The following is a 6,964-nucleotide window of genomic DNA, read 5'->3' as shown; positions in this document are numbered from 1 at the left end:
CTAAAATAGACTGGAGTTGTGACGTAGTAACTCCACTGGGCGGGGCCACAAGCTCATACTCCCCTCCGCCCCGCACGCTCAGGTTCTGAGGAGTAGAGAAGACGATGGCGGATCAATACCTATGTGCGGTAGCGGGTTGCAATGCTAAGAGGAGAGATATTGGTATTAGCTTTCATGCTTTACCAAAACATGTTGCTGTGAGAGATGAATGGATTACGTTCCAGGGTTCCAGACTGCGACCATTTTTTGAGAATGTGCGAGTTAAAATTTTATGTGGTCGCATTTGTGCGAGTGCATGGTCATGTACTACTCAGTTAAATTCCCGCATGAATTTTCCTGCATTGAACTTGTTTTAGCGCCCGCCAAAGTGAATTTTTGTCCCGCCAAAGTCTTATTTGATCGGTGAGTAATGTAGATGAACTGCTGCGCTTGTTTAAATGAAAGAACGAGCAGAGAGAGAGACCCGGACGCGTGCGCGCGCACTCTCTGTCTTCGGAGCCAGGCGAAAATGTAAACAAGACCTCACCGTCTCCAAACTAAGCGCTGTCTTGCTCTCTCTCCCTCGCACATATTAATCAAAATAAATCGACACGGTTACTTACACACAATTATTATAGGCCTACATTTTATCTATGTATTCATTAGTTTGAATATAGTCAACATTGGAACAGCTAACATCTTAGTTGATGACTTTATTTTTGACAAAAATAGATATAGAAATTGCTAAACAAAAGCTTATTTGACGTGGCAGTTTATTCTACAGTAAAAACTGTACCCAAATCTAGTCAACAAGATGTTGTCTTTCATATTTCGCCTGACTGTAACGTTGTTTTCATGAAATATTAGGGCATATTGTTAATTTGCAGTTTAATACGTTGCTTATACAAATAGCCTACATTTTATTTCAACATATTTCAGTCGAATTTTCCTTTCCTCAGTATAGCAATACAGTTTGCTAAAACATCATCATTCATTCACACACGCAATTTAAATTTAACTTCTGGCAAAGATGAAGTTGACGATAGGCTATTGACTCGCGATCTTCGCAGTAGGCTAGTGAACGCACCGGAGAAATGCACATTTATTAGGCTACATAGTTTTTTGTTTTGGATGGTTTTGTTTAGAACCAGCTTTCTGTAAATATATTTCACATTTTTTAGACATGTGAGGCGAGTAGGCTACGGTCTGGTTAATGATGATCTCCAGTTCAAGCACCTTATGTTGTGATTGCTAGCCTATATTTACTTTAAATCCAGGAAATTTGTTAATGAAAAAATTATTAAAATTAAGATACAATTGATACAAAACGAAATTCGTTTTAAAGAAAGGATTTGTAGTTTCTGTTTTGAGGTCTCTGTGAAAGTTTGAAAGTCTTTTAGTGGCTTTCAGAGCGCTCGCATCCATAATGGAGAACTGTCACGTAATATTGTTTTTTCCTCATAAATGTGAACACGAAAAATAAAAGACAAAAGACTTTTAAGTAAAACTTACTCCGAAATTGTGTCCTCGGCGGAATTCGCTCTTCAAAATGCTGCCGTTCGTAGTCTGAGTTACAATCTTCCTCTGAGGAAACAACTTCCTCGCTGTCCAGAATCATCTGAAGGGCGTCTTTCACTGCATGAAAAGTGGGATTTTCGACAGTTACCGGCGCTGTAGATTGTCGTGGAAGTTCAGGTTTACGACTGCAAACGGCAATTTACAGGCAACACTGCAAACTGTCGGAAATTGTCGGAAATTGACGTGGGACTTGCTTGCCCCGTGACCCCCCTCCCTCTAATGCTTTAACATGTAAATGAGACTGCTGTGAGCTTTACAAATGCAAATGAGGGTAGCAGGGGGAGTTTTATCCCAGGTGACTAAAAGGTATTAACTTAATTCTAAAAAAAATACAATACAATACAATATTTATTTATAACGCACAATTAAAAACAGCCAAGGCTGACCAAAGTGCTGTACAGGGCAATAGATAAAATGCAGGGCAGAAACAGGACAAAAAAATAAAATAAAAAAATACTAAAATAAAAAAAAGGCAATAGTTGTATCATAGTCAAGGGGTATTAAAAGCAAGAGAAAATAAATAAGTTTTCAAGGATGTTTTGAAGATGGAAATTGAGGGAGCTAGTCTGATATAGAGGGGTAGACTGTTCCAAAGTTTTGGGCCTGCAGTCGCAAAAGTGCAGTCGCCTCGTTTTTTAAGTCTGGATCTGGGCACGATAAGAAGACAGTGATCACTGGATCTCAAAGTACGAGATGGAGTGTACGGGCAGAGGAGATTGGTCAGATTTTGGGGGGCCGGTTTGTTAAGAGCTTTATACACAAATAGTAACATTTTAAAATCAATCCTGAATGTGACAGGTAGCCAGTGGAGTTTGAATAGCGCTACCACTTTTGGAGCAATGCACAACATGTTGCAGAAATTTTTACTGCCCTTTTTGTGATAGCAGTATTATTAAACAGACAAAATGGGACAAATTGAATAACCACATTAAAATCCACTTTAAAAGGCTGTTGTTCATAAAGGAACATCTGGACTTACAGTGTACAGTGGCAATATATATATTATTTTACATTTATCCATTTGTCAGACGCTTTTATCCAAAGATAGATGGTTTTCTGCATGATTTAGACAAAATATTAAATTATCTTCATTAATGTCTAAAGGTTACACAAACAATCCACACTGAAACTTAAGCTAACAAAACACAAACAATTATATATTCCTGTATTCTCACAGTAAACTGCCATGCAGGCTAGAATTGAGAAACATTATTGGATAAATCTTATAATTTACATTTCTCTGGGCCAATCGGAATCTTAGCACTTTTTCTCTTGGCCAATCAGAATCTTAGCACTTGCGTCATAATCTTGAAGCACACACAGCGTCAACAACAGCTGAGCTCGCCATTTGCCTGGCTACCGTGCGAGTCTAATGGAAACTCACGCATGAATTTTTCTGCATTGAACTTGTTTTAGCGCCTGCCAAAGTGAATTTTTGTCCCGCCAAAGTCTTATTTGATCGGTGAGTAATGTAGATGAACGGCTGCGTTTGTGACGGGGCGCATGTTTTAACTAAAAGAACGACCAGAGAGAGAGAGAGAGCCGGTCGCGCGCGCGCACTCTCTGTGTAAACAACTTCTCGTTAGCTTTTGGCGCTTTTTTTTTTTTTTTTTTAAAGTTAGCTTGCTGCTCATGGTTCATGTTCAGTGTCCATGTTATTTTAGCTGTACACGAGAGATTATGTCAATTTGGGATACTAAACTGCACGTAAACCATTAGCAGCATGGCATAGAGTTCTGAGTCTGACTGGCTAACTTAGCTCTTTGCTAACTAAGTTAGCTTGTCCATATAGCAGCTTGCTACGGGGTTCACAGATGATGCAAGGTGGGTTTAAAGGTGAATTGTCTAATTTATAAATGTGCGTCGTGAATGTGACACCTAACGTAACAACGTTACCAGGCAGAGGAGAAGGACGATGAGGTGATTAGATGAAATATAAAATCGGTTGATACAAATTGGGCCTGAAATTTTATACAAACATTTTGCAGTATTATTGGATTCGGATGAGAATATCAGGGGTAATCGTTTTCTCTTCATTTATAATTGCAGTTTAAAAATTAAATTCTTTAACTTTATATATTTTATTTTACATTACCTCTGTATAAGCGTCAAGATATAACGTTACCCCCTTCAATAATGTACGAAGGAAGCTGCAGCCCATTGAGGACACCAGCATGTTGCACAAAACTGGTGAGTACTGATGACAACTTAAACATAATATTGTGTTGTGTACAACATAAGTCACAGGCTTATTCATGTGTTTTATCTAATAAAGATTGTGCCATGTCTAGCCAAGTGGAGCGTCCTGGCAGTGAAATGTCCACTCCTGGTAAGTACTTTTCCCCCTGCACAAAACATTGCTCTGCACAAAGTCACACTCCATTCAAGACAAGTAGTTTTTTACTGCTTGTGAATAATCTATTTTAAATATATACAGTGCTGGTCAGAGTTATTTAAGCCGCTTAATTAAGAGTGAGAACCTACTCATCTTGAATGGACAAAAAAAACTAATGTTTTTGTCTCATCTTTCCATAGAACATTTGAAAAGTAACTGACACTCCTGGAACTTCAAACGGGCAGCGTTCTATGGTCAGAGTCTGGTCGTCCCTCTGCCCGTCTGAAGTTCCAGTAGTTTCAGTTACTTTTCAAATGTTCTATGGAAAGATGAGACAAAAACATTAGTTTTTTTGGTCCATTCAAGATGAGTAGGTTCTTCTCACTCTTAATTAAGCGTAGTAATGACTCCAGTATTTCATTATTAATTTAGTATAGGCAACATGACCGTACTTACTGGCTGACTCATGTGTTTCAGACTCAAACTTTGAATGTCTTGTGGAAGCCTTCTCTGACCCGGAGAAATGTTCAGCCAGATTTCAGCGCAAGGAAATTTCCAGTGAGTATTCACTTTATCTGTTGCCCCAACCTTTATTTCTTTTTTCAGTGGAAAATAAATTTAGTTGAGGAATAACATTTCAGTATTTTTCTACAGAGATTGGACTTTAATGGCAACCAACAATCCCAATGTTCAAAGAAGGTTCAAATGTCTGTAATGCCAGCAGACTAGCACAAGACAAACAATTGTTTAAAAAATACATAAATGTGTATATATAATTTTAGAAAATGACAGATGGTTTTACTAGATAAGAACCTGATTTCTCGACTGGGATTGTGTAGAGACTCTAAAGCTGCATTGAGACGGACATTTGAACCGTCTTGGAACATTGAGATCTTTGGTTGCCATTAAAGTATATGCCATTAAAAATATGGAAATGTTTTCCTTAAACTTAATTTCTTTTCCACTGAGGAAAGACAGACATGGATATCTTGTCACTCAGTGTGAGTAAATTATCAGGAAATGTTCATTTTGAGGTGAACTAATCCTTTAAGGCTGATTTATACTTTTGCGTCAGACCGAAGCCCGAGCCTCTACGCTATAGGCTACACTGTTTCATTTATACTTCTGCATTGTTGTCCCTGTTGACGCACAATTACACATGCAGAAAGAAGCCTGTGAAACCCGAGGGAGGCGTTCTAGACCAATCACAGCGCTTCTGTCCACGTAAAATTGACGCATTGTTACATTTTGGGAGAGGTGCACGTCAGGGTGTGCTAAAGGGTACGCTATGTACACAGCCTACTCTGTAGCTACAGCGGGAGGTCGACGCATAACTATAAATTGGTCTTTACTTACTGCTTGAGAATCAAGTTTGGTAACAGTTTATTTTATTGGCTTAATGACATGTTTCAGACAGTCTTGCTTAGAAGAGCAGAGTGTGGCAATTCTTACCTTTTTGTTTGATTTCAATAATTGTAAATTTTTTAATATTCTTTGTTTTTTTCGCCCTTAAGATGCTAGCGCACCTCTGAGCAAAGACCTGTTGACACCCAGTAAGTATTCATCTCATCGGTCACTTTTGTATTTTGTCAGGCCTTGTGAAATGTAAGAATATTCAGTTTTTCATGATTTCATCATAAAGCAAGAGGTCATGGGAGTGATGGCTATTATTTGTTTAATAATTGTAAATAATCATGTAATTTACAGGAAGCAGTATGCCATCTTAACTCTGAGACAAATTGTGGGCGCTACGAACTGGAGCAAGGTAAAAAAAATTAAAGTATCTTACATTCTTTTATTTTTTTACTTACATAAAAACTTACAAACATTTTAAAGGTAAGATTCAAAGAATATGCTTTCATTCTCTTGTATAAGAAAATAGATCCGTTATAGTTTACGATCTTAATCATACATTTTGTTTCCATAGAGTAACCTCGCCTCATAACGAGGGCGTAACCTCACATTTACTCAGAGCTATGTCTGCAAGTCCAGATTTTCATGACGCTGATCATGACGACATTATAAGTAACTTTGACTATTTTCTCCTTGTTTCATTTTACTGTGACTTGCGTTGTTTTTATTCATATCACTCTCATTTAATTGTTTTCCAGCTGCCTGTAAGACGTACTACGAGACAGTACGCAGGAGCTTCAGGTACAAACAACCAGATCTGGCATTGCAGGCCGAAGCTGTGAAGAGTTCAGCTCGGAGTCGAGCGAGAAGAAAGAGGGTAAGACTATTTTTCAAGTGCATTAATAGATGTTTTGTGTCCATACACAGTGCATCACAGTACTGATTGTCTGTATTGGTTGTTTTTACAGCTGCTAGAAGCGAGACGGTGTGCTAGGTGAGGATGACGTGGGCATTTGGAAGTGCGCCACCATAGATCTGATGTCCGATGAAGTTCAACCTCCAGCCAGGAGCTCACAGAGCTCTGTGCTACGCTGCAGTCGAGATTAGAGGCGACTCCTAAATACAGGACAACGCACCACAGACGTTTTCAAAGTGGATCGAATTCAGAGAGAACGCCGCTAGTCACCTACAGCTCCGAAGATGAAAACAGACACTGAGCTTCAAATTTGTTGTGTGTGCAGATGATCTATGCTTTGTACATAGGTGTATATTGTTTTGTGTTTGTGCTAATAAAGCTCTTTCTTTGAATAAACAGCATGTCCCTGGCAAATTTTCCTTTCCTTTATAAATTCATGTCCTTGATGGTAATAATAGTGTAGTCCATAGGTTAACAATGACATGAATATACCACAGAATAGCATATTATGAATATAAAAAAATAATTTATGTATCATCATTTATATTATAATATTATAATTTTTTGAATTTATAATGAGCGAGGGTGACCAATAGTAACAGATCTGCCAACCAATCACGAGTGATTTTTCTTGTTTAAACCACGTGGGTTAAACCAATAGTGAGTGAGGAAATTCAAGCCTTTCTCTGGCGGGAGCTGCTATTCATATGGTAATTAGAGCCATTCACACCTCCGGCGCGAGCGCTCTGCTTACGTCATGGTTCGTTTCCGACAATATTCGGCACAGACGAACGCGACGTTCA

The 6,964-nt window shown here is 38.5% G+C and overlaps 1 long non-coding RNA gene across 3 annotated transcripts; it reads left to right on the top strand.

Moving 5' to 3' along the window:
* Nucleotides 1-5,613: 5,613 nt before the first annotated feature.
* On the top strand, nt 5,614-6,480 carry LOC309495073. 3 transcript variants are annotated; one of them, XR_014204539.1, is made up of 4 exons: nt 5,614-5,657; nt 5,820-5,917; nt 6,004-6,122; nt 6,214-6,480. It is a non-coding gene; the product is annotated as an uncharacterized lncRNA (long non-coding RNA). The 3 variants fall into 3 exon arrangements; XR_014204540.1 differs by lacking the exon at nt 5,614-5,657 and adding an exon at nt 5,705-5,728; XR_014204541.1 differs by lacking the exon at nt 5,614-5,657 and having other exon boundaries at nt 5,748-5,917; nt 6,214-6,478.
* The last annotated feature ends 484 nt before the right edge of the window (nt 6,481-6,964 follow it).

This window comes from Leuciscus leuciscus (genome assembly GCF_965113295.1).
Source record: "Leuciscus leuciscus genome assembly, chromosome: 3".
In the NCBI taxonomy this organism is placed as follows: domain Eukaryota; kingdom Metazoa; phylum Chordata; class Actinopteri; order Cypriniformes; family Leuciscidae; genus Leuciscus; species Leuciscus leuciscus.
Note: the sequence above shows the minus strand (reverse complement) of the source record. Positions and strands in the feature narration are given on the sequence as shown.